This window comes from Columba livia, chromosome 5 (genome assembly GCF_036013475.1).
Source record: "Columba livia isolate bColLiv1 breed racing homer chromosome 5, bColLiv1.pat.W.v2, whole genome shotgun sequence".
NCBI classification, from domain to species: domain Eukaryota; kingdom Metazoa; phylum Chordata; class Aves; order Columbiformes; family Columbidae; genus Columba; species Columba livia.
The window spans coordinates 6392599-6420515 of NC_088606.1; the positions used below are offsets into that span (position 1 = coordinate 6392599).

At 44.1% G+C, this 27917-nt stretch overlaps 1 long non-coding RNA gene across 1 annotated transcript; it reads left to right on the forward strand.

Moving 5' to 3' along the window:
• LOC110361549 (uncharacterized) lies at nt 1-27651 on the forward strand. The gene is made up of 3 exons (XR_010472713.1): nt 1-2635; nt 10274-10369; nt 23784-27651. It is a non-coding gene; the product is annotated as an uncharacterized LOC110361549 (long non-coding RNA).
• Nucleotides 27652-27917: the final 266 nt, after the last annotated feature.

Here is a 27917-nt window from a genome sequence, read left to right on the forward strand (position 1 = left end):
TCTGTGTGGTCTCTGACCTTGGGATTTTTCTGGGAGGGAAAGACAGGAGACACCTTTGATTTAGATGCATGAAAAGGGATTGTGCTTGCAAGTAGCCTCGTTCAGTGGCATGTGTGCTACACGGCCAGGGCTAAGGCAGGAGCACTCAGACTCCCTTCATCCCCCCGTTCATCCCTGCCAGGACTTGCTACATCAAACCGAAATCACCCCACTCCTCACTTTCCCCTCATTATGGTTGTCGCTGTTTGTTTGTTTTACAGCAGTGCCCAGGGGCATCTGTCAGGGATCAGCCCTGGCTGGGGAGAGCGCCTGGCCACCCACAGAGGGGGACATGTCCTGCCGCATGTGGGTGCAACAGGCAAATTCCAGGAGCTTCAGTGAAACAGAGAGGCAGCATCATGGGTGCCATGGGAGCAGAGTTTTCACAGTGTTTCTGTTACCTTACCTGATCCTGAATGCAGCCATCAGCAAAGTCTAGGGCAATGGCAGGACAAGGGGTGATGGTTTTAAACTAAGGGAGGAGAGATTCAGGCTGGACACGAGGAAGAAATTGTTGCCCCTGAGGGTGGTGAGAGCCTGGCCCAGGTTGGCCAGAGAGGTGGTGGATGAACCATCCCTGGAGACATCCCAGGCCAGGCTGGACGGGGCTCTGAGCAACCTGAGCTGGTGAAGATGTCCCTGCTCATGGCAGGGGTGGCACTGGGTGAGCTTTGGAGGTCCCTTCCAACCCAAACTACTCTATAATTCTATGATATCTCCATGCACAAAAGTCCACACAGTCTGAATCAAGCAGCGATGGGACAATCTCTATTAGAAGCCAGGAAGGGAGGGGGCGAATGCTGCTTGAGTTGAACACCTTCCATCAGCACCGAGGACCCTGCCAGCTACAACCTTTTCATTAATTTAAACTTTAAATAGCACCAGCAGTGTTTATCCGAAGTTAACAGCACAAAGCAGCGTGGTTGCGTGTGTCCGTGGGCTGCTGCAGGTGTAGCTGCTAGCGCTGCTGCCACGCTGATGGATTTTATATGACCCCAAGGCTTCTGTCACCAGAGACCCTGCAGTCAGCTCTGTACAGTCACCTGGGCTTAGAGGCAGGGAGCACTAATACCCTTTGTTCGCCAGGTAAATTCTATTTCCCTTTCCATTGTGCCGTGCGGGTTGTCAATGTAACATTACACCCGGGGTAGGAGACTTGGACAAAGAAACTTCAATGCAGGCTGGCAAATTACAATCCTTTACTTGTGAATGGGGACGTCATCAGAGATGGGCTGGAGCAATGCACCTGGTGTAAATAATTACATGCTTGAAATGGGGGAAAAGGGCTGAAGGCAAGCTAAATGCCAGGTGATTGTTTTGGATGGCAAAGGAAGGAGTTTTCATGCAGGAAGAACAAATGCCCTGCTCGGGAGTCTGCTGGTGATGGAACGATTAATCTTTTCTCTTTTCCTTCTCATTCTTTTCTTGACTTTTGGGGGGTTTTGTTCATCATCCACTACCTCCCCCTTTTGTTCTCACTCCCAGAGCAACACCTGGAGGTAGGGGCTGCCTTAGGAAAGGAACCCCACAGTGGCTTATTCCAACCAAGATTGTATTTCAAATAACCCGAGTTTTCATTTTTTCTAAGACCCCTTTGATCTACAAACTACCCTTTAAAGGACTGAAACAGGAATCTGAATGCCAGTGACTTTGCCTTACCAGCCATCTGAGCTGGATTTCTTAGACCTGCAGCAACTATGCTGTGCTCAACTAGAGTTATATAAGTGATGGTGGTGGTCCTTGAGCTTACCATGATCAGAGATCTTTTTTTGGCAATTCTCTGTGCCTTCTGCACTGCAAGAATCAAACAAGCCCATATGGGTGAAATATGAAATACAGAAACACCCTTTCTTGAGAGAGTAATGCTGTATTCTTTTTCTTGAGAAGTAAAGGAGGATTTTTAGGGGGTTCTGCATAAACTCTGGCTCTCAGTAATGTGTGTGCACCGGCAAACATTCATCTCAGTTCCATCCCTCATCCCCACACAGGTGGGAAGAATGATGTAGCTGTACTCAGTGTTTCTATGTTCCTGGGTTTGTGCTGCAGTGAGCTACACCTTTTCCCTCTAACTGGGAACTGGGGCTGTTTAACCTGGAGAACAGGAGGCTGAGGGGAGATCTTATCGCTGTCTACATCTACCTGACAGAAGGTTGTAGCATGGAGGGTGTTGGTCTCTTCTCCCAGGTAGCAAGTGATAGGATGAGAGGAAATGGCCTCAAGTTGCACCGGGGAGGTTTACATTGGATATTACGAAAAAATTCTCCCCAGAAAAGGTTGTCAGGCATTGGGGCAAGCTGCCCAGGGAAGTGGTGGAGTCACCGTCCCTGGAGGGGTTTAAAAGATGTTTAGACGAGATTCTTAGAGACGTGGTTTAGTGCTAGAGTTAGGTTAGGTTACAGTTGGACTCGATGAACCTGAGGGTCTCTTCCAACCAAAATGATTCTATGATTCTAAATGTTTTCTATTATACCAGTTGCCTCTGGACTGATACAGAAGCTGTTGGTCTGTGGACAACTCCAGCCTGCCTTGCAAGCCTGCATCTCCAGAACAGATCACAAAGAGTTGCCACGATGCTTCCATCCCACTTCTGGACACGGTAAGACAGAGGAGAACACCCTGAGGCCAAATGCACAAGGCTTTGCTTGACTTCCCAGCTCAGGAATAGTGGAAGGGCTGGTTAACAAGTCTCCCTGCTTGGGTTTGGGGAAATCTACCATGCGTTGCTGCTTTTCCAGATGAATATTTTAACCCTGAAATGAACAACATGATAGAACAGGCATCATGGAGATAAGACTAATGATGGGAGGTAACTCAGCCCATTAGCAAAGATTATTTATAACCCCTTAAACCAGAGAAATTAAAATTCTCTTGTCTTCTTTTCCTCATGTCCCTTGCTTTTCAAACTTTAATACAGAACACTAGAACAACAATCATTGTGCGTTTTTCCCACTTTGTGATTTTTTTATTCATCTATTTCTATAGTACCATGCTTCCCTCTCCCTCCCCCTTTCGCCTCTCCCCCAGTAATCACCATAACTCAAGGGGAAAGAGTCAGGATTCTGGCAAAACCTGTTTCCAACTAAACAAGTAAAATCCTGCCCCCACTGACACCACTGACACGTTTGGATTGCCTTCATTTGTGCCAGAGTTTCACCCAATACAGAATTTAAACTTTATTAAGTGGACATCAGTGAAAAAATAAATCAGAGGAAAAGAAAAAATTCAATTAAGAGGGACCCGTTGCCCCGGAGCAGGTGTAAGAGCACACACAAGCTAAGGACTGGCCCCAGTTGAATAGTAGTGGATCAGCTGCTTTACCACCCCAAATCTGAAGCCACTTGAAAGAGCCAACGCAGGGTTCTTGTCTGATCCTTAACAGAACCCATGGTTGCCATCATGCAATGTCTACATTTGCAAAGCATGCTTCAAAAAAAGAAAAGAGTGGTTTCAAAAGAAAAATAAGCCCCCTTTAAAAGCATTTTATTGCTTTTAATCTTCAAAAGGTCTGGGCAAACAGAGAGGCTGGGGAAACCTGGACGTTTCCACGCTCACCATGTTATTTAGCTCTTGTCATGCTCTGTTTCTTCGTGTAGCCATTACAAGTGACTAATGCAGCGACACAAGGCTGAGCGCAGCTCTCCCTGGGGCTGGGGATCTCATGTCAGAAGGGTACGATCCAATTCATGTTGAGATGGATACATTAAATCTTTTTACTCGATGCATTGTCAAGAAAAGCCGATCTGCCTGCTATCAAATGCACGGAGAGCGCCCCAGCCCATGAAAGCAGTTTTATGTGCTCATTGATACAGAATAGATTGTCACTAAACCTTTCAGGCGTTGTTGTCAAGGTCAATAATACTGATCTATTTTAGCACAACAGGGGGGTAAAAAATGGAATCCTGTCAAGATATGACCTTTAAAAGACCTCATCTGTGGAGAAGCAAAATTAAAAAAAAAATAAGTGGAAAGGATGTTATTTTGTTACTTTTAGGCTTATCTGAACTGGCAGTAATTATACTTGTTAGAAAGGAAATAGCTCAAGAAATGATTGGGGTAGTAGGGAGATGTTACAACCAATAGAGCAAACAGTGCACTAATTTGGTGAGTTCACATGAATATCTTTAAAATTCACTTTTCCAGCTGTGATTTTTAGCAATATTCAACCAACTTTTCCTTCATGGGGCAGAGACATCGCACACCCACCTGCACTCACCCTTCCCTCCCATTCCCCTTACCCTCCGCTTCTTTTCTGCTGGTTCCAAACCAACCAGTTGGTTTTCCCAGCCAGGACTGTGCCTGGCTCTGCACAGCCCTCGGGTCTCAGGTGGGGTCTTTGGGCACCGTGGTGTCATGGAGCATTCGGTGGGCGTCACACGTGTGTCTACATGTTGGACAAAGTCTTCAGCCATGGAGAAGGCAAAGCAGAGGCAATGGCAGAGGTCCTACCAGACTCACTGTGTATACTGAAAGCAGTTTAGTTGTTTTAATCTAGTCTCAACTCACTGCTGGGCCAGGTCCTGGTATTTGTATAAACACAAGAACTTAGTTCTTTGTCTTCTTCTGTACAACCCTTCTCAGGTCCCTGAGGTTGGACATTAGGGCAAACAGTTTTCTCCAGTTTTCTGTTGAACATAAGCAGAAATCATGGTGCTATTTTGCAATTTAATGCTGCTAAATATGGATCAGAACATGACCGTACAACCTTTCTTTAGGTACACAATTATTTTGTCACTGCTTTTCCTCCCTTTATCAGAATGAGGATAATTGGGGTGGAGTTACATGTCTTAACCCACTGCCAAGTCCTTTAACTCACATGTATTACATTAGCCAGCATCTACAGACATTATTGTGTCTAATAAAAAGATCTGATATGCAAAATCACCAGGCAAGTTAACCTTACTTGGGAAGAGCTATAGGTAGAAGAAGAACAAGTGTATAGAACAAGCAGTTTTTCCAGCCAGCATAAATAAGTCATTGCCTACTTTGCTCCAGGGAGCTAATTTTTCATGTGCCACCAACACTGGCTTTTTCGCTTGACTTGATCTGTATTGTGGCATATGCAGCAAGCTGTTCTCCCTTCCTCTGTGTTACATTTATTTTAGACCGGTATAAATACATCTCTGGAAATCTGGAGAGAAGAGAGTCTAAAGGTCCTTCATGCATTCTCTTAAAAAGCTGGTTTTACACGTTGTGCTCAGAGCTGCCACCCTGTAGTCCGCAAGCAAGATCCCACCTGTTTCTGAGATCTAGTGTCTCCCTTAATAGGAGTCCATCCCACTGGCCTTGGACGTTCTCTTCAAGGTATCATCCTCAGCAGCATCAGGGACAACCACAGGTCTTACATCACTAGTGACCAAACAGAGGATTAAGGTGGCTGTTTCCAGAGGTTGATCTATAAAAAGTTTCCCCAAAAGATAACACATAATACTTTCAACATTCTTCAAATGAGAGTAGTGTTTGGGCTTCAGAAGAACCGCAGGATCCAGATAGCAAGTGAACAAAGTTCCTTTCATCTGGGGCCCACACGGGCAGGACAGAGTTACTGTGAACATCTGTGTACGTAGGACATCTGCAATTGAACCAAGGAAGAGTTGTCTGAACAGGTCTTCCCATTCTGACTGTCCCAAGGCCTCCATCAAATCTAATGTTAGATGGGAGACGACTGAGCATGAGACTCGCTTAGACTGTGGAAGTTTAACCATGTAAAAAGTGAGCTTTGACCATTATTTTACCTGAAAGCTACTGATTTCCTACCAGTTCTGGCAAAGAACAGGGACTGCAGCTATTTGATTCTTGCTTGGATGAGAGGACCTTTGGGAGACCAAAGACAGAGGGGATCTTCCCTGTTATACAAGGAGCAAAGCTATCCTGTGCCAGCGATTTCTGGAGTGGAGAATTCCCTCCCACGTCCCCATCTTTTGGTATAAATGCAAGATACTGCATATTATGACTCTGTCTTTCGAAGGAATGTATGTTATGGCATCTGTATTTTGCAATTAAGCAGTATTCTATTATTAGCAGCTTTTGGCAAGAAACTGGCTCAGATGTCACTGTACTATCCCTGAACCTGAGGCTGAAATTAATTTCTATAGCAAGTCCTTTGCTCTTCATCTCTTAAACATCTCTGGGAGAAGCCGGATTCAAACCAATTGCTACTGGTGCTCTTCAGGTCTTCAACTTGGCCTTATTCCAGCAGCAAAATCCCTGGTCTGGGATTGTCCCATGCCCAGTTCAATTCCAGACTGTATTGTGGAATTCCTCCCTCTTACCTTTTGGAGCAGGGCAATGACAGCGTTCAATTGGAAAGTATTTCTTGGGTCACTGAGCTAAACTTTCCACCACAGGGAACTGAGTCTTGTAATCCTGTTGATAGACAAAGGCATACACAAGAAGTGAAATGGCCATTAGTCTTGTTGGATTATCTCCTAGCGTATAAATGGACAGACATATAAATGGATGACTAATTCAGAGTAGCGAGTAATCACAAGATAGCAATATTTCCATGGCTTGGGAAAGTCTAGACTATGTGTGCTGTTTGGTGTCAGCTGAGATGAAAAATGGTGGGTTTAGTAGGTCAGCGAAGACATATCCACACAAAAACGTGGCTTTTCATAAAACAAGCAAGCACATGCTGTGCTGCCTAACAGAAATATTCCATAAACCCCATGCATTATACTTTCAAAAGAGAGACCATATGTACAATTACATGATAAAGTTTAACAGAATCTGTGAGCTCTGCCAGTGTCCTGAACCATGAAAGCTGCAGATATTCATAAGTGTCAGCAGGATCTCCAGTGAAACCATAACATTGGTATTTACTTCAGGACTTCATTACTATTTATTAATGTATAAGATCACAGATTTGAAAGTATAAATAGATGGAGGAATTTTCTGTGGACAGCAAAAGCATGATTTGGAATATATGCGTCTGGGAGGCAAGTGGAATATCTGATGCATAGGAAACATTAAGCAAAGGCTTTTTCTAGGAAATCTTTTTATATGCTCTACTTCAGTTTATATTTCCACCATCACAAGCAGGGCCCGAGCACAGACAAGGAGGAATTACATAACTTTTGTTTATATTTCCATTATTTTATATTAGTTGATGTATTTAGAACAGCTTGATAAATTAATCATGACTCATGGTCCAATTCACAAAACTTTGTCGGCCAGTTTGCATTCCTGCATTTGTAGAACTTAAAACGTGATGCACTTAAACTTGGGACACGGGGAAAATTGTCTCTCCATTGAACCTAACGTGTGCCAAGCGCTTTCTGCCCTCTAACACCTGCTCACGAACCACGAATTCAATGTCTGCAGCATGGTTCCTGTGGCAAAGAAGATAATTACGTTAGGTTTATGCAAGATGAAAGATTTGCCTTGTCAGGGGAGCTGCTGGCTGACTGCTGTTTCCCTCCTCCCCCATATACGCTAAAAGAAATCCAGGGTGACCACCGTGTCATTGAGAGGATTACACTTCAGATCTGCTCACGCATGAATACATTTGGTTGTGTTGTTGTTGGGGTTTTGTTTGTTTGTTTGTGTTACTGTTGTTGGTTGGTTGTTTTTTACCAATTAGTGTTCTTCTGCATATTTCTTTAAACAAAATGAAAATTTCTAGTAGTTTTGATTTTCGATCCAAAATTACCCTTGCCCCCTTTTCCTCTGCTACTTATTACCCACATTTTTCTTGGTTCCCCTGAATTTCTGATGTACCCACTAGTTTATATCAGTTCTTCAGATCATCTGTCCCCAGAAGTAAATAAGGTTCAGCTTCAAAAAGTGCAAAAGAACTTGTCATTTTCTCTCCAGGTTTCCAGCTGCTTTAGCTCCTTCATATTATCTCCCTGACCTCACTGTCAGTTCTCATGTATTCTCCACGGCCCTACGAGCAGTAGCAGCTCATGACATTGCAGCGCAGTGTCACAGCTCGCTCTGACTTTGAGGCTGCTCCCTGCCCCCATACCTCCTGGCCATGCTATTCCACGATGCACGTTACAGAAGGTTCCTTCTGCAGTGGAAAAGCCATGAGCAGCTCGGGACTACCACACCACAGGTCCCTGTGTGGTCCTGATGGTCCTGCCCAACTCTTAGAATCATAGAATAGAGTAGTTTGGGTTGGAAGGGACCTTCCAAGCTCATCCAGTGCCACCCCTGCCATGAGCAGGGACATCTTCACCAGCTCAGGTTGCTCAGAGCCCCATCCAGCCTGGCCTGGGATGTCTCCAGGGATGGTTCATCCACCACCTCTCTGGCCAACCAGTTGCAGTATTTTACCACCCTCATTGTAAAAGATTTCTTCCTCATGTCCAGCCTGAATCTCTCCTCCTTTAGTTAAAAACCATCACCCCTTGTTCTGTCATAAAAGGCCCTGCTGAAAAGTCTGTCCCCACCTTTTTCTAGGCCCCCTTTTAAACACTGAAAGGCAGCCATAAGGTCTTCAGGCTGCAAGAAGGTTGCCCCATGGCTGCATAGGGCATGCCAAGCTGTTAGCCCTCTTCTTCCTCTTCATATCACATGGCGTGGTGTGCTGTGACAGATGGGGTTGGCTCCTGATTATCTTTACACCTCAAAAGGGGCAGAAAAATTGTACATAAAGCTCCTCTTAGTTTGCCATGGACAGCAGGTTTCAGCGCCTTGTTCTTCAGCACCACGTTCTTAAGCCAAGAGTTCTCAATTTACAGGCACCAGAGACAACTCTCAGCCATCAAACTCTTGTGGACCAACCAAATCAACACCTCCACAGGAGGATTTTAGGAAATCTCCAGCAAAAGAAGGACAGGGACCTGTTGGATTAAGTCCAGAGGAGGGCGATGAAGATGACCAGAGGGCTGGAGCTCTTCTCCTATGAAGACAGGCTGAGTTGGGGTTGTTCAGTCTGGAGAAGAAAAGGCTCCATGGAGACCTTATAGCACCCAGCTAATGCCTGAAGGGGACCTACAAGAAAGCTGGAGAGGAACTTTTTGCAAGGGGAGGTAGTGATAGGACAAATGGTATTTGCACTAAGCTGAAAGAGAGTAGATTTAGATTAGATATAGGCAAGAATCCCTTTGCCATGAGGGTGGTGAGGCACTGGAACAGGATGCCCAGAGAAGTTGTGGGTGCCTCATTTCTGGAGGTGTTCAAGTCCAGGCTGGATGGGGCTTTGAGAAACTTGTTCTAGTGGAAGGTGTCCCTGCCTATGTCAGGAAAGTTGGAACTAGATGATCTGTAAGGTGCCTTCCAACCCAAACCTTTCTATGATTTCTATAAGGAAGATGTTAAATATGTATACAGAAACGGTCCAGCAGCAGTGGGCACTCTTGAGCTCCTGATGTGTTAAACGCAGGGTACCAGGCAAAACAAAGTCAAATAATTAAGGAGCAGATGCCACCTTCACAGGCAAACTGGTGTCTGAGGAGCAGGAAGACAATACAAGGGATGCATTAAGAACAGCACACAGGACACACATCTCTGAGCCCCAGAGCTCAGCAGGGTCCCTAAGTGAAACAAGGATAAATATTTAGCTGCGAAATCTCTCAGCCAAGACAAATGTAAAATAAATAAACAAATAATCACTATTTCAGCTATTTCAGAAAGCTGTAAATTGCATAGATTTAATTAAGCTCTTCATAAAAAGCCACTTTGCCACTACCAAAACTAAGCGTTTCCATTTCTGTGAGAATTTTCCATTTTAAGTTTCCTTAATTTTAAGGAAAATGTTGTGAAGGAACGTTGAAGCACCAAAAGTTTGCATTTCAAGTTAACCATAAGAATTACCTAAAACTACAAATGCAATTTATAGGTTAAAGGAACTGTGACTCCTTCTATAAGTGCAAGCTGTGATCTCAATGGATGGAGGGGATGGGAAGAGGATCAGGCCCTTATGGTCTTATTCTTCCCTTGGTCAACACCAGCAGCTCAGGGGCTGAGCAGGAGTGGCCCCATCAGCTTCTCACAAGGCAGCCGTGGAGCACCCAGCCCATCCTGGTAGAACCTGGTCCATGAGTGACTCCATACAGGTGATGAAGCAAACCCACAGTTTGAGAAGGTGAAGGTGGTGGAGTGAGATATTCTGGAGGTAGGTGGGCAGCAGCAGAAGGAGCGATGGACACTTTAAGATGAATGTAGAAGAAGAGGCTGGATTTCAAAAGATGGTTGAAGAAGAAAGTGCTGCAGAGGTCAAGTGAGTAGTAGACTGTAATCATTTAATGGTCTACATTATTATCACATCAACCATCTGTGTTTCTTACAGCATGTGCATGATTCAGTTGGGAGGAAGACGTGTGCTCAACCAGGGCATAATACCACACATCCACCATGGGTTATGGTGCTTTACATCTGTTAATATGTAAGTTTATTAATGTTTGCTTTTTTTGCATTATGAATGGGTAATAAACCATGTTATTTACTCTAATGACTACAAAGACAAGTGTTAGCTGTTTTCTGAGACCAGTAGTGTTTCTACAAGTGACAGGTGACTTTGTGCTGACCTTGGGCTTGGGACAAATGTTCCGTTTCAAAAGATGCATCCAAGAGGTAAACGATGAGGATGCTGCTGCAAAGCTTGTTCACAGCTGTCAGGTTTCCACCAGGGACGAAGTTTCTATGTATCCTTTTTAAATTTTTAAAAAGAAAATAGATGGAAAAGTACTGTAATCTGGGCACGTTGGCTTGTCTCAGATTGTATTGAGTGCAAATATCTTAAATATAGGGTTGTAAATAGAGCCATGGCACACAGTAAAGAGACTGTGGAGTGTTTAACATGCTACTTTATTCAAATCAGCAAGCCCCATTACAGTACATTACCATAATATCTTCTGTCAGAGCCTTCCTCCTTTGCTTCGTTAGACCTCTCAGACACACAGCTGCTGTTTGCATGAGGTATTAGGAACTCTCTCTCAGTGAAAGGTACTATCGGCATCAATTATTTCCATTTCAGCTGCGCCGGGGTGAAAGTCTGCAACTGCACGCTGTTGTTCGATCCCTGGTGTGCTCTGCAATCCAGGCAGTAAAAGCTGAAATACCTACAAGTTATCCCTTCCAGTTGTTGTTCCTTCAGGCCTGAAACATAAAATATAATTCTGTCTGTAGGTGTTGTGTTTAACCACAAGCAGAGGAAATGCATCACTTGCTGAAGACGCTTTTGTGTCAGATTACAGTCGTGATCTTTGACATATGGTGAGAACCAGGAAGCAAAATGAAGAAAGATCAAACATGACCTTCACCTGTGCTGAATATATCTACATTGTCAACCAAATGTAGACAATTTTTTTAAGTGATTGATGCTTTTGGGCATTTTTATTAACGTTTGGGTTTTTTTGCTTTTCAAAAGAACAAGTGGAGGTATTTTTAAAAGGCCTGAATTTTGAGAGGGTGTCTCAGCAGTTCATAAAAAGCCATGTGCCTGTATTGTCTTACAAGCTGGGAGGCTGGAAAGTTCTAGTTGCTCAGAGAATCTTGGTCCACAGCTTAGATCTTTCTTTTACAAAGGGAACACATGGTCTTGGGTTGTACATACAGATAGGGGTGATGGCAACGTGCAGAGAAAGGCACAACGTTTAATAGAATCATAGAATACCAGGTTGGAAGGGACGTCAAGGATCACCTGGTCCAACCTTTCTTGGCAAAAGCACGGTCTAGACAAGATGGCCCAGCACCCTGTCCAGATGCATCTTAGAAGTGTCCAACGTTGGGGAATCCACCAATTCCCAGGGGACATTATTCTGAAGGCTGATTGTTCTCATAATGAAAAATTCCCCTCTTGTGTCCAACCAGAATCTCCCCAGGAATAACTTGTACCCATTACCCCTCATCTTTTCCATGTGACTCCTTGTAAAAAGGCAGTCTCCATCTTTGTAGCCACCCTTTAAATATGTTGCATCTTAAGGACTTAAGAGCACAGGTAACAATTATTTCAGGTTGTCTTAAATGTAGTCTGCAAGACAAACAATTTTAAGTGTCTTTGACTAGATTTTTATTATAGCAACTTATATCAGAAGGGGATTACAGCAAATAAAAATCTCTCCCCACACACAAACTTAAGGCAAATATAATCCTAGGTTTTCCCCAACTTTGAAAATGTGACACAATTGTGGTTGCAGAAATAATAGTTTCTCAAAATAAGATACTGATACTTGTATTTAAAGTGATTTCAACATCAGCTTTTACCACCAAGCTAATATTACTAAGAGGCAGAACAGTATAATTTATAATAGAATCATTAAAAATAACACCAAATTTACATCAGTTTCAAATAATCCTGGAAATTCTCATCAATTAAGATGTTGCTGCTTCCAAAGTGTGTGTACTGCTTTCCACATACTGAAAGGTCTCAGGTTTACAGAAACTCACTTTGAGTTTCCACTCAGAGGAAATCAATCATTTTGCAGGTGTGAAAAGAGATTGATTTATTTCACGCAGCTTCGAAATTCAAGTGAAATTGCAATGCCTATAGTCATCACTGCCCTTTCTAATATCTGCTTCCTATGTAGTTCACATGCATTTTACCCTATTAATTAAACTGCAGTGATTAAAAAGACACCTTTTTCAGCAGCTGAGATTAGAGTAGGCTGGCTTTATAGCATAGAATGTTTTTATTTATCTTTTTATGATTAAGTCTGTGGCTTTCAAAGCTGAAATCTATTTCAGAGTGTCACTGTATGTAATGTCACTGGTAACGCAAAGACAAGCAGAGCAGACAGGTTCCTATTTATAGTGGCTTGTCTACAGCATCCAGGTGAAGCTGGGGTGGCTTAATCTGAAGGGATTTCTGAAGGGATTGTTGCAGCTTCGAAACTCAACACAAGAGGGCTCCAGTTCCTTTTTGTCAGGAAATAAAATTCGCAGCTGATGAAAAGAGCACAGCAAGGCTGAGGGGAGCAGGTCCCTCCTGGTAGAGTGCTGGAGCACGGTGACAACGAGCAGCACGTAACTGCTGGCAGAAGGTGTCTTGTCTGTGCCTGGGTCGTCATTCCCCAGGGGATGGAAACAGAAAAAGCCTGGAATAATCACAGCGTGAATGTTTCTGTAAAAATGAATGAAAACGTGTGGCGTATGAAAGCCTGAGGTTTTGTGCTCGAACATCGGTAGGTTAGGGAAAGGTCAAGAGGAGTTCACCATGGTTGCTCCAGCTCTTGTAATCTGCAGCCTGACTCAGGCTCTTCTCCTCCCCAGACGCCAGCCCTGAGCCAGGCAGGCCAGCGGTGTGTGCTGCCTTTAGGGTCGTGGAATTGTGGAATGTCCTGAGCTGGAAGGGACCCACAAGGATCATCGAGTTCAACTCCTGTCCCTGCACAGGACAACCCCACAGGTCACACCGTGTGTCTGAGGGTGTTGTCCAGTCTCTTCTTGAACACTGTCAGGCTTGGGGCCGTGACACCTCCCTGGGGAGCCTGTTCCAGTGTCCAGCACCCTCTGGGTGAAGAACCTTTTCCTAATGTTTGACCTAAACCTCCCCGGCACATCTTCCTGACATTCCCTCAGGTTCTGTCATTGGTCACTAAAGAGAAGAGATTGGCGCCTGCCCCACCTCCTCCCCTTGTGAGGAAGCTGTAACCACCATGAGGTTGTAACCACACCTCAGTCTCCTCTTGTTCTTGTCCATGCGTAGGAGACCAGGTGGCTCTGAGACACCCTGGCACCAGGTTCTCAGCTTAGGAGGACACAGCATCCCATCTGATCTGAGGGAAGGCTGGCCTAACAAGTTGTGCTGCCGCACTGTTTTCCTCAAGCCATCCTGTAGCTGCATACCAGCTACCTTCTCTGTTTTGCAATCCCTACCCTCCTAGGTTGGGCTCCACAAGCTGAAGGAGAAGACCTGTCAAAGAAGTACTTAAATCAGAGGCTTCCTAAACATGGATATCAAGCTTGCTATGATATAGCTTGGCTTTCCATCAGCAAACAGTATAATAGTAGCTTTACCACCTTCTCTAATTCCTTTTGGGGAGAAGAACTAGTGCAGCCTAGAGGCTGAAACCATGACTGGGGAACACAAGTGCCTTTTCTTCCATTCTCAGTTGTATGATGACCTCTTAAATGACCAGGGGACTGATCATTTCTGCCTGTGAAAAGGAGATAGTGGTGCTGCCATTGTATAGGGCTTTGAGATCTGCTGGCGAGAAGAGTGCTGTGTAAAAGCAACATTTCACTGTTGTTAGCATACGTGGATGCTGCTGGAGCATCTTGTGGGAAGCTGGCCATGCTGGAGCCTGTTTTGCCCCAGCAGGGTCTCCAGGGCTGTGCGCAGCTGGTCCTTTTTCTCAGGCTGCTTTGGGAAGGCTGCTTCAGTGAAAAATAGTTGTGCAAACACACTGCTGCCTCCATATGCACAGAAAGCAGCTGCTCCCCAGGGTCTGTGCACTTGTAATAGTGAAAAAGGAGGAAGGAAAAGAAAAAGTGGACTTCAGAGGAAGTAGGAAGGAAAGACATTGTCAGTCATCTCTGAAATAGCCCACAATGCAAGGAAGGAAATGGATGACAATCATTTCTGACGCTTATCTCTCATTTCCCCTTGGAAAATTTTATTCCCAAATGATTACAAGGCAAATCTGCTTTCTGGGGAAGACATTTAGAGCCTGCCACTGCTTTTCTGTGCTGTCAAGCATTTGAATTAAATGTTTTGATTGATACTAGTAATTAAATTATTTCCCTTGTGATAGGTTTCTAGACTGTGTGTCCAGCGCAAGAGGCATCTCTTGGAAGTATTGCATTTCAGATAGGCAACTTGCTGCACCCAGGATGGATTGGGGGGTGCGAGGGAAAATCACTTCTCTGCAGTTACTGGCAACTGGCAAGTGTGAGCAAAAGGTTTGTTTGAGCTGAAAGCTGTAGTGAGCTGGACTGAAACCATGCAGCGCTGTATGTATGGACCATGAGAGCATGATCAGGCTGGATGCGAGTAATGAGGCTAGTAATAACAAGAAGAAAGAAGAAGATGAAGAAGAAGAGCAAGAAGGGTAGGAAGACTAATAAAACCTAATAGAATTAGGTATTAACTATTAATTTGAAGCACTGCATGAAATATGGCCATAATACTCGAAAGGACCCATAGCTGGACCTCAACAAAGCTCTCAGAGCTTGTAGACACACTGATTGTAAATACATTCTGAATGTTTTCAACCCTGGACAGGTAACATGAGGAGGAAAGCCCCACTGGCACTTGTACTTGAATGAGCTCTCTAAGTTGTCTTAGTTATCACCCATCTCTGTTCAGTGGTTTGTCTCACTAAGGTCCCTATTCTGCACAGCCTCAGCACCAGAACTTGTCCCTGGAAGGTGGATGCTCTGCCACCTTCTGCTGTCTCTGCTGCAGGAATCACCTTTCTGCATTTAACTGAGCTTTTCAAACTTCTTTCTGCTGCTCTGACCCTTTTGTACACTAGCAAATATGGACAAGGGGTGGAGAGGGCTCTTGCTGAAGGGGATCTTATCCAACATGTATCCCCCCTTGTATGATTCGAGGTACGAACGAGTGTTGGCACAAAGGAGTGTATATTCTCAGGATTTCAACATGCTTTTTACAAGGATGTAACTCCTGTGTCTCTGATGGGAGGGATTATGTGCACTTAGCAAGCTGCTGGTGTTATGACATGGACATGTGCACATGAAGCTCGCATGGCTGAGTGTGTTATGTCACAGGCCATATCCCTAACTGTGTGACTGCAGAGCCACTTCACATCAGACCCATTAGCACTTCATTCCTTAAGAGCTTAATCTTGCAATCCTTCCTGCTGCTAGTAGCCCTTACTCATGTGAGTAAGCACTTCAGCCCTTGTAGCCCATAAGCTGTTCCCTGTTCCTAGAAAATCCTCAGTGCTAGGAGGCTTTCCAGCCCGAGCGTTGCTGCCGTCACGTTCTTTGCAACCATAATATTCACTAAAAGCTACCTCATTGACTCCGACCTGGCTTTTGAATGAAAACGGTGGCAAAGACCAAGCTGGCTTTGGTTCTGCAGGCTCAGAAGCCTCATCTAAGGAGCTGCATTGAGCACTGTCATCAGGCCCAGGCAAAGGCCAAAGCGTGGGCCAAAAGGTTAATCACACCAAGTGACTCTGCTGCCACTCTCTGAACATCACTCCCATGCTGAATTCCTGCAGAGAGCTCGGTGCTACCCAGGATTTAGCTCTGGCAGTCAATGATCTGCAGGGTTTCATGCCACAAGTTATTAAGCTTTCCTATTTAGTAGTTCTGTGCATCCCCAGTCCCTTAAATATCACTTCTGCATAAACCACATGCTCTGATCCTCTGAAAATGCAGATTCTTAATGTAAGTCAGCTTTAGAAAATGCAGGTGTTGCAACACCTGTTTTACTCCGACAGCATGTTCATGCAGTTAGCTTCCCAAAGCCGTACCCTATGGGGAGAAATGCACGTGAGAGCTCCAGGCATTGCTGTAAGCAACAAGTATCTCTTTTCTTTCTGGTGTCAGAATTAGGAGACAAAAACTTTCATGGGTGGTCCACAGGGAAGGGAGAAATCTTTTCCATTCCTATTCTTTTCTCTTCTTTGCAAACTAGCAGTAAGGAATACATTGCTTTCAGTGGGCAGAATGTCCCTATTGCTTTTAATTGCACCTTTCAGCGAATTTACTAACTTGTCTTTCACCATTTATTAGCCAGGAGCAGGAGTGCGAAAGGTGGTTATCTGAAGTCAGTCTTATCCAGCCCTGGGGCTTGTTTGATTACATTCATGTCCAGTCTAAGAGGTATGTTTTTGATCTGAACTAAAAATAAAGACAGAAAGCTACACGACTTTTAGTTTTCTGGGTTCTTTTCTTAGAGAAAGCAGCTGCCCACATTTGGTTGGATTCGATTTGAATTGCGTATTTTGTTTTGCCTGTATTACGCCATCACAGGTTTCACAAATCTTCAAGTTTAACTAATGTCCGCCCATCCCCATGCTGTATCTCCAGGCAGGTATCAGTGATGCTACCCAGATCACACCAGTTTAATTCCCAGTGTGTCTCCTCAGACTCTCCAGCTGTCCCCTAGAGCTGGATGCCCATTTAACCACGCCGCTTTACAACCTGGCGACCGTGGGAAAAGACTTTTCCGCACTCCAATGTTTCCGAGTGTTCCCATGAACAGTGAATGTCTGTGTCCAAGCCCAGGCAGATTTTCCCTCTACGTGAGGGGAGGAGCAGCTGGCCTGGTGGTCAACCAGTGATGCTGTGTGGTTGGCACAGCTGTGGTTTGTGAAAAGAGATGGAGTTTGAGGAAGCTGGCTCACTCCTTGGCTTTGCTACAGGCTCCCTTTGGGGTTTTGCCCATGGCACACAGATACCTCCGCTGTCACAGAATCACAGAATCAGAGAGTGGATGGGGTTGGAAAGGACCTCTGGAGATCATCCAGTCCAACACACCTGCTAGTGCAGGGTCACCAGAGCAGATCACACAGGAAGGTGTCCAGGTGGGTTTGAATGTCTCCAGAGAAGGAGACTCCACAGCCTCTCTGGGCAGCCTGTTCCAGGGCTCTGGCACCTCAAAGTAAAGAAGTTTCTCCTCATGTTCAGATGGAACCTCCTGTGCTTCAGTCTGTGCCTGTTGCCCCTCATCCTATCACTGGACACCACTGAAAGAGTCTGGTCCATCCTCTTGACACCCACCCTGGAAATATTTATAAACATTTATGAGGTCCCCTCTCAGCTTTTCTTCTCCAGGCTGAATAGACCCAGCTCTCCTAACCTTTCCTCATAAGAAATATGCTCCATACCCCTCACCATCGTGGTAGCCACCACACTTGCCTTGCTCCTAGTCCTCAGAGGAAGAAAGTTCTGCCATACTCAGAGCTGCACAGGCATAACATTTGAGCCTGTAAATTCAGCCCCATGGAAGCAGAATGTGTTCACGTGGGTGACTCAAGACATCAGCTGCCTTTGGAGCCCTGTGGGTTCTGTGAGAATTCGTCCCTTGTTGCAGAATTAAGTTCAAAGAATGCCTTTTTCTTCTTCAAGGATCTTCCCAACCCTCTGGTGTTAAGAAGGTAACCCTGAATACATGAAGCAAGAATAACCTGACAAAAGGTTGTCTGTGGAGATCTTGGAAATGATAGTTCTGTGGTATGAATTATCCAGTTATTATTAATAGACTGTTTTGAAACCTGAAGACAGTCCAAAATTGGTTATCAGACAAAGTGCTGTGGCTGAGCATTTTATTTGGAGCACAGACTGGGGGAGTTTCTTTGAGTGCTAACTGGTGGTTGTTCTTTTGCCAAAACCCGTTTCCTCCTGGCAACTAAACGTATACTTGGCTTGAAAAATTCATGTTTGCAACACTGGCTGTCATGACAAAGCACTGTAAAAAGAATTTATTAAGCTGTTTAGATCTTTCTACAGATGGAGCAATTAACTTTTGCCATTAACTTTGCAATAATTTTGAAGGGGAATTTGTTGCTTGCTGGATTAGGAACATCCTCAGGACTTGGACTCTTAGTTTGAATATGACTGGAACCACACCTATAAAGAGTTAAACTGATTTCTTTTACAGCCAGATCAGATGGTTATTAGTATTGAAAATGTTTTCAGATGTGCATTTCTTCCTGGTAAAGCAAAGCACGTCCAAGTGTGACTTCAGCATCACTGACCAGAGATCCAATATATATTCAGTGCTGAGGAATGGCTTTGGGGGGGACTACAGAGCCCAGACCAATATTATAGCACTAGGACCGAGTGTGTGCATCTCTGCTAGAGATCAGCCCACAACACAGGCAAGGGGTGCTCTGGCAATCTGCCCTCCTTTTGGAGCATCGCTAACTTTACCTGAGACAGAATGCAGAAAACTGCTTAAAAATGCTTCCTTGTCTTTTTTTCACGTTCCTCCAATGTTACAAAATACAGCTTCCCTGACCAAATTTTTGTATAGGCTGCAATTCCATTTAAAAAAAAAAAAAAATTAAAAAGGTGAATGTATAACATGTATAAATACATGCTAATATTTTATACAGAGCTAGTTTTTAGTATTTTGGTGCAATTTTTTTCAACTTCGTCTGTCCTGCATGTGTGTTCAAATGTGTCATTTCCTCCCGAGGACTGTAATTTTTGCACTGTGGGTAAAGAAGCCTCAAAAGAATAAGATTTTTCAGGCAAAATATCCATGGCACAATATCTGCTTTCATAAAGCTCTGGACATGCTGTTCGCCATTTCCTAATCTTATTCCTGTTTTTTTATGCTGCTGGAGTCTAACTTCTGGTGGCAAAGTCCTTGTACAGAAACAAGTGAATATTTTGACCAATAGCCTGAAATCACACATTCTTTCATTGAAAACAGTTAATTAGGAATTGAGCTCCGAAGTTAATTTCACCAAGGTCATTCACTGTTCTATTGGGTCCAGTGACCCTGTCTTAAGTAATCACGGCATTAACATACAAGGTTATAGCTTTCTTTTCAGTTGATGACATAATCTCTTTAATTGGTGTCAGGAGGCCTGCTTATGAAAGAACCATGGAAAACACCTATAGACTATAATTTTACTTTCCCCATTCACAGAGCAAATGAAACAAGCCTTAAGAATGTACTAGAGGCTCATTACATCTCCTAGCCTGTCAACACAAAGCCCCTCCATTTCAGCCCAAGCATTAGGAATGATCAATTCTGTTTACTTCTAACTTCAGCCTGTGAACTATTAACCTTTTCAGCAAAACTGGTGAATAGTAAATGTCAGATAATCCTCTCTGAGAAAGTTAAGAGGGTGGATAATGCATTTTAATTGATTAAAACTCGCATGAACAAAAGTTTAAAATATCAACAGGAGAATCCCTCGCGATCCCTATTTTTGGTGGGACGCGATCCAACTATTCCACGTTGACCCCAGTGTCCACCTTAATTTTATCCTTTTTGAGATAAAACTTTTCCAAAAGCTATACCTGAAAATTAAATACCCTGTTTAGGAGAAACTCTGCATTTAGAAGACAAGGTCCCTTCCACAGCTGGTGTTCACTGGCTCAGTAGGAGAGGAGCTACACAGAGTTAAGCTTGGGCAGGATTTATACAGGTTGTTATTGTAGGTAGACTTAAAACAAATATCCCTGTTGACCATATTTATGAATCTCCAGAAATGGTTGTAAACATTTTTATGTGTTTTCTTCCTTTTGTAGTACTAGGAGTTTCTTCTTGGTCTCTTCTTAACCTAAGTATCTGCCTCTCTCTTCCCCCCCGACCAGCAATTTGGACTCTTGCATGTTCTATGATTGATCCAACTCCTTCACAGGGGATTTCCTGTGTAACTCCTGTGAAATCTGTCAGCACTGAGTGAGAGAGGGCCTTGAATTCTATAGTAAACAACACTACACTGTGTTTGGAAATAGCAAATTGTCTTTGGCCAGCACAACAATTATTCACGTCTTCTGCTTTTGTTTTGGTTTTTTCATTGCATTCCTCTAAGTCTCCTACTCTTTCAGGTTTTTAGCATCTCTTTTGGGGTTTCACATAACCCACTTTTCTACTGTTGCTCATCGCCTTCTGATCATTCCCAGCTTTGTGAAACTCCCTCTGAAGTTTGTGTTTATCAGTTGAAATTATCTTCACATTTTTGCACAATTTTTACTTTCTGGTTGGAAATAAATTTTGGGTTTGTTTAAATTTGGGAAAAAAATATTGAAAATCAATTGATTTTTTTTTTCAAAGGGACAATCGTTTTTAAGAGAGAAACTTCTAAAAATAAAACTTTTATTTTCTTGGTTGTTGGTGCACAACACATTCCTGGCAGTCCTTCCCAATCTGTTATCTGTCATGTTCACATTGGAGTGAATACTGCTTACATTAACCATCCATATCTTCAGAGCCATGGTTCTGAAAAGAAAGGAAACAAAGAACCCACCTTGTTATTTGCTACACAAAACAATGCAAAATGAGAATAAATATTAGCCTGGCAAAAGCATCAATATAGAAGAGAAATTGTTAAACATCTTTCAATAAGCCAGAGAATAAACTCAGCATTACCCATCTCTTATTAATGAAGCATTATTCCATGATTATCCTTATTCTATGAGATGATCCCTAAGGAAAGCCCACACCAATTGCTCCTGGTTTTGCCATGCCAAGCACAAAAAACCAACCAACAAACCAACCAACCAAAAAAAAACCCCAAACCAAACACAAACAAACAAAACCCACAACCAACAAGGTCTGGGTGTAGGTTCTCAACTTCCAAATGGGTCTGTTTTGATGGGCTGAATTATTGTACCCATCAGGCTTATCCTGGGCTGACCCAGCCTCCAAGTGCTGCTGTTCTGTAAGCATCAGATAATATAATAAGTTACACTGTCATTTTTTACTCTGGAGCATGAAGATAAATCAGTTCTGGTGTCCAGAAAGAAAAGTGCTGTTCTACCTGTACCTCCAGTGTTTTAGACAGTGAAGCTATGGGGCTTCTGCCAGTGCAGCTGGGAGCCTGGTTTTTTAATCCAAGGAAGCTGAGTCTTCATTATGTTCCCTACGGGTACCCTGGGGCTCATTTGGAACGGTTTCGTCTTCTCTGCAGTCTCAGTTTTAGATGTAACGATGTGCTCTGCACAGATGTGCTGAGAAGTTGTATTCCAGAAGGGGCTCCACATCATTTCTGGGGTTACCACTGGTTTATCTGGAATTGTGTGGATGCGGAGTCAGCTGGTTGATGTTGAGGGAAAAGTTTGTTATGTGTTATTGCCATTATCTGCACCTGTGGAGCTCCCAGGATGCTGATCCTTCACCGTGTGAAAAAAGGGACAAATGAGCTGCTCCTGTCCCAAAGAGCTGAGTGTGTCAGCTGGGCTCCAACCCCTCTTCACAGGGTTCTTCTGAGTTTGCTGTGGGCATCCATGTGAGATGGATGAGGCTGTGGTTTCCTTCCCGTTGCCTTCTCCTCTCCTTCTCCCAGCTTCTGGACTCAAGATGAGACCTATGAATAAATCTCAGGAAGACACTCAACACTCCTGGCCCAGCACCCTCAGCTCTGCTGGTGTTGGCAGCGGTGACGCTGCTCGGTGAGGAGCACTCACCCAGTCTTCTGCCATGGACCACAGTAAGGTTCACAGTGCCAAGACTTAGGTCTTTTAAACTCATTCCCCTTTTAATTACTTGTATTTAGATAATTGTTATTTCAAAGCACAATAGTGACATCCATACAGAGGTAGGGGGTGTGTGTATGTGGGCACACAGGTCATTTCTGGGTTTGTTTAGAACTTACTGCATGGACTCAGTGATAAAACAACTCTTCTTCTCACAGTGGTACTTCTCAGCTAGACAAAACAATCTTAAAATATATCCTGCCCTCGCAGCCCAGCTTCCCTGCAGAAGGAAGGCAGCTTTCTTCCAACACAGGAACACACCGCAATTTTCTTATTTGTCTTCTCTTTTTTCAAACTTGTTTAAGTCTTTAGGAGCCGGTCTTGCCCATTTAGCCACAAAATGCATGTGCGTGCATGCGTGCGTGTGTGTGCTTCCAGTGAAAAGAAGGGAAAAAACCCACAGATTTGAGTTTGTACAATGTTTGCCCCTTTTCCCAGCAGGGATGGGTTTTGAGAGCCAGGAGACAAAAAGCATGGCCTCAACAAGCTGAATTTAAAAAAGAACATCATTTTCATTATGTAGTCAATCTCAATTACAAGCAAATGTTTTCTCTGTTGAGACTTTTCTCTTTTCAGAGCATTATGCAAGCCTCTTTTGTGGGTTGAGAGAAAGGATCAGTGGTCAATAGGGAGCAGAGTGTTGTGTACAGTGGATTTTTGTATCCTTTAGTCTACTACATAATGCGTTTTGTCAGGAGAACAGCCCAACATCCTGAGCAGATTTGCTGAATTAAAGAGCACAGCAGGGATAGGAAACTTGTTGCTAGGTGACTGACAACTGCTGCATGTCCGTATCTCTGCGCCGGAGGTTACTCTTCCCTTTTCTTCCACCACTCAGTCTTGCCTTTTAATCTGCATCTATAATTACCTCTCTTAATACCGTGCAGCCATTTCTTTCCCTTTTGCTTCAGATGGCTGTCTTGCCATTATTTAATCTCGAACGGAGAGGAAAAACTATTTAATATTTGTGCTTCGCTTGGCATGGAGAAGTTGAGAGTTCTACACAGCTCGATGTCTCATGTCTGCGCCGGGATAAGATGGCTCTCAAAACGCATTTCAGAAGATATACGCTCTTTGTTCTTCTTAATGCTCAGTGAAACATTTCTGTGTTTACCGTTCTTTCTAAAGCCTGTTTGTTTCAGTGCAACTTAATTGAAACGCAATTGCTTTTAACTGTTTAGGTTTGGTGACCTTCCAAGCTCTTTCACTTGTGTATTTTGCAAAATAGATTTTCTTTGTATGAGGCTCTTTCTTCAATGACTGGAAATGCAGGGCTGCATCTGGCCTGGATTTGTAGTGGCAGAAGTCAATTAAACAACAGTATTTACCCTGCTTATTTTTTACTCTTATTTTTCATGCACAGATCAACCATTAGTCACATTTGTGGAGCTCTGTGTTGTTCTGAGGATGGATCTGCGATCCAGAATTACATCCCTGGTTTACACCCACCAGTTGCTCTGAAAATGTATTTATTTTAATTTTAGTTTTTATTCCAAAAGCTGATTCAAAATACGTGATATTTAGTGCATGTCCTAATTGCAGGAATGTGATTATTTTCTTGGGGTTTTTTAGAAAATGACAAGAAAAGATGTGTCAACCTTTATTCTGGCTGTCCTTTAAGACAGCATTTTTTTCTGCATTGTATGTGCGTGTGTTTTGGGGAAGGTGAATTCAGGAGTTCAAAGGACTTACAACAGCAACAAAAGCTCTTCTTTTTCTTGCAGGTTTCTAATACAGCTGCGATCATGGAAAGCACGTCCCTTAGGCACTGTTTATGCTGAAAATTAGACAGCAATTTAAGAAGAATAACCGAGCAGATCTGAGAAGTGCTGCTGGATAAAATAGGCAGTAGTTATTTCTTTGAGTGGACTGTCCCCTGTTTGCTCAGTAGAGTGCTGAACTTGGGTAATTTAAAGGAAAAAAAGAAACCCCAAAGACAGCAAAGTAGTTGTTTCTAAGCAGGAACTCTTCCCACCAGTGCAAAAGGCTTTACTGACACCAGGAGCCATAAATTACATCACTTGCTCTCAGCTTCTGCGAAGCAGGTCTACTGATGGTAGATTGGGTCACCAGGAGCAGGTAGCATAATGAGCGCTATCTAATTAATGTCCATGATCTCTGACGTCAAGTTTGTAGCCCGGGAATGTGAATGGAGGGACTTTTACCCATAATTGTGGGTTGTTTCTCCTTCCCTTCAGCCAAAGGCAAAATCCTGCCTGGGGAAACCCAGCTTCGTGCTGGAGGAGGAGAGGAAAGACTTGCTGTTGTTTGGAGAAGCAACAGACACAGTAATGGGGAAAGACAAGAGACGGCAAACAGCAAGAAGACACCAGCACGGGGCTGTGTTGGCACCCAAGCCTTGAAATATGGGGGACGAAAAAACCAGCAGGGGCTGCTCAAGGAGCACCGAGCACCCATAAATGATCAATCTGTTCAACCAAGGCTTTCCAGCCCAAACAAGGTACAAATCTTGTCTCACTCTTATTAGCTCATTGCGAGCCAGAAAAAGGAGATAAAGACCTTATCACTTAAGGCAACAGTCTGGAATTGAACTGCACTTCATCGCTTTTTGTGCACAAGGAAGCCAGCGCCAGCGTTGAATAAAGGGGTTTTGCATTCTGCTCTCCTGACTGCTCTGAGACCAGTTTGCTCTTCAGCCTTTGTACAAGGTTCAGGTGTGCTGGGACAGGCCTACGAATCTGGGACAGGCTGGGGTGGGATGCATGGTCTGAAGGGTAGGCTGTTGTGTAGAGTGTGTTGTGGTAACATGGTTTTGTTAGAGTGATGTTCAACGTGTCCTAATTTCTTCACAGCCGTATGTCACCCACATTTGTGCTGACACATTTCACAGTGAATTTTGGCCAAGCAGAGCGAACGCTGATGCTTTTGTGTGATGTTGTGGATCAAGTTCTACTCCCTTTAGTCGGGTAAAATGTCTCTTTGAAGCCACCTGGAGAAAGTGAATTGGATTCATGTTGTTACTTGGGGGACCGGCTATGAATTCAAGCAGTTGCTTTAGTTAGTCTGAGTTGTAATCTTCATAATCATTGATAGATTTTGAAAACTTCATGATTAAATCATAGAATCATAGAATCATTTTGGTTGGAAGAGACCCTTAAGATCTTCGAGCCCAAACATAACCTAAATCTGGCACTAAACCACGTCCCTAAGAACCTCTAATTAGATGCTACTGGTGAGACGGTCAAGTTCATGGCAGTCCCCCAGCCTTGGGCTCGTGTTCTAAGCACAGAAGCGAGTTAGTGTCTTTCTCTCCCTGACTCACAGGGGTGAGGCACACACAAGTGTTGTGGCAAAGTAAATGAAAGTGGGTTCTTCCTGCTAGGTAACTAAAAGGCTGTAATTTTCCTGGGTGCAAGCTCTAACCCCAGAGTAAGCACCTGCAGCATCACACAACCCATTCGTGTTTGCCTTCACCAGCTCCTGCAGAAATGCATTACTGCAGGGAAACAGGCTCTCCGGCAATAAAAGGTAGTACAGACCACCTCCATTCCCATCTGACACTTTTCCTGCCACACATCTTTGGCTTCCAGTGTCCCTCTTATCTTTCCCAGTTTCTAACATACTCCTTGTTGCAGATGCAGCTGTTGCCAGAATCTGCCACTGCAAAGCTGAATGAGACCTTTGTGGACACTGATCCCCAGGTGTGAATGGGAGAAGACAAAATGAGAGACAATCGTGGGACAGAAAAACCGGCATGGACAGGAGGATAAGATGACAGGCAGAAATAGCTCTAAGCAAATGTCTTAGTCCCTCTTCCAGCACTAACCAGTTTCTGGACACAAGGTCGGTCCCATCTGGTGGTGTTTTCCCAATGGACACATAAAACTATGAAAAAATCTGTGACCCTCCTGGCTGTACCTGTGTTGCCCTTGCAGGAGGAATGAGTTGTGTGGGGCAGGAAGATCATGAGAGAAGTGGGACATGTCTTTCAAAGCCAGGTTTAGTTTCTAGTGCCTGGAGAAGCTTCCAGGCTTCTTCAGGAGAGAAGTTCTTGCCACACCATGCCAGGTCTGTGCAGCACAAGGACATGAGGAAGGGCAGTAGGGCAGACTATGCCCTTGACTGCTCTGAAGTGACACCCTCTTGCCTGCTCTCCTCACCAAGAAAGATGGAACTCAATCCCTTCCTCCAGTGAGGGGAACTAATTCCCAGCTCATATTCCACCTCTTTATCTTCCTGCCTTGCCATGCAATGGATCTTCTGCTTGGCTGTATCCTCATTGGTGCAGCACTGGAGACACATCACTTTTTCTTGCTGTGGGTTTTTCTTACCTGGAGAAACTTGTGAAACACCCAACTGCCTCCACACAAAGTCTAAGATAAGGGGATAAGTACTGTGTGAGGAATATACCCGAGCATCAGTCATCACACTTATTTTGCAAAAAATATGCAGGCACCAGCTAGGGCTTCAAATAGACTCCTAGGGACTCCTTTGCTAGGTAACAGATAAGAAATACTGCTAATAAAAAAGCATGTTGTCCACCCACTGCTGAAAAACACAGGAATCCTAAAGGTAGAGGAAGAACTGGGGAGTCACAGGGATGGAACAAGCAGCCCCTCAGTGCAGAATCACAGAATCACAGAATCATTTTGGTTGGAAAAAGCATTTAAGACCATTAAGTCCATCCAGTAACCTCACACTGCCAAGTCCACCATTAAACCAGGTCCCTAAGAACCTCATCTCCATGTCTTTTAAACCCCTCCGGGGATGGTGACTCCACCACTGCCCTGGGCAGCCTGTTCCAATACCCAACAACCTTTTCCATGAAGAAATTTTTCCTGATATCCTCATCAGACTTGTGCTCCAGCCCCCTCACCAGCATGGGCAAGTCTTGCTCAGGGCTGTCCAGACAGTTGCTGTTCCTTATTGCAAGGGTTTTTTTCATGGCTAAGAGAAAAAGCCTAGACTTAGACATGCAAACTGGAGAACACAATATGTGTTTCATATCCCAGACTATCCTTGACCCACTAAAAGGAGAAGCAGATCTGCATCTCAGGGATTCTTTCCTGACTCGTCTTGATCTCCCTTATTAATAAATTTATGGCCTCTGAGATGACTCGGCCAGACTGTGTTCTTGTCTAAATTTAGCAGTCAATTTGGTTTATTGCTTCAGGGCTGCACTGAAGAAAAATCAACAAAAAAGCATCCTCTCTTTTTTTTATCACTGGAGTTGAAAGTGCATTTGTGTGAAAATGGATCTGAGCTTGGAAATAACAGCAATTAATGATTTATTAAGCACACACTGGGGACGAGCTTTACAAAAAATACAAAATAAACTAAAAATCACATCACAATTCTTTTCCTGAGAGTCACTTGTTCCTCCTTTGTCTGCTTGTTGTCTGTGTTTTGCACAGGGTTTGCCAACAGCATCACCTGTGCTGCCATCCAGCGAGACCTGGACAGGCCGGAGAGTTGGGCGGGAAAAAATGTAATTAAATACAACAAGGAAAAGTGTAGAGTCTTGTATCTGGGCAGGAACAACCCCAGGTTCCAGTATAAGTTGGGGAATGACATATTAGAGAGCAGCATAGGGGAAAGGGACCTGGGGGCCCTGGCGGACAGCAGGATGACCATGAGCCAGCACTGTGCCCTTGTGGCCAGGAAGGCCAATGGTACCTGGGGTGTATTAGAATGGGGGTGGTCAGTAGGTTGAGAGAGGTTCTCCTGCACCTCTGCTCTGTTCTGGTGAGACCACATCTGGAATATTGTGTCCAGTTCTGGGCCCTCAGTTCCAGCAGGACAGGGAACTGCTGGAGAGAGTCCAGTGCAGAGCCATGAAGATGCTGAAGGGAGTGGAGCATCTCCCATGTGAGGAAAGGCTGAGGGAGTTGGGGCAC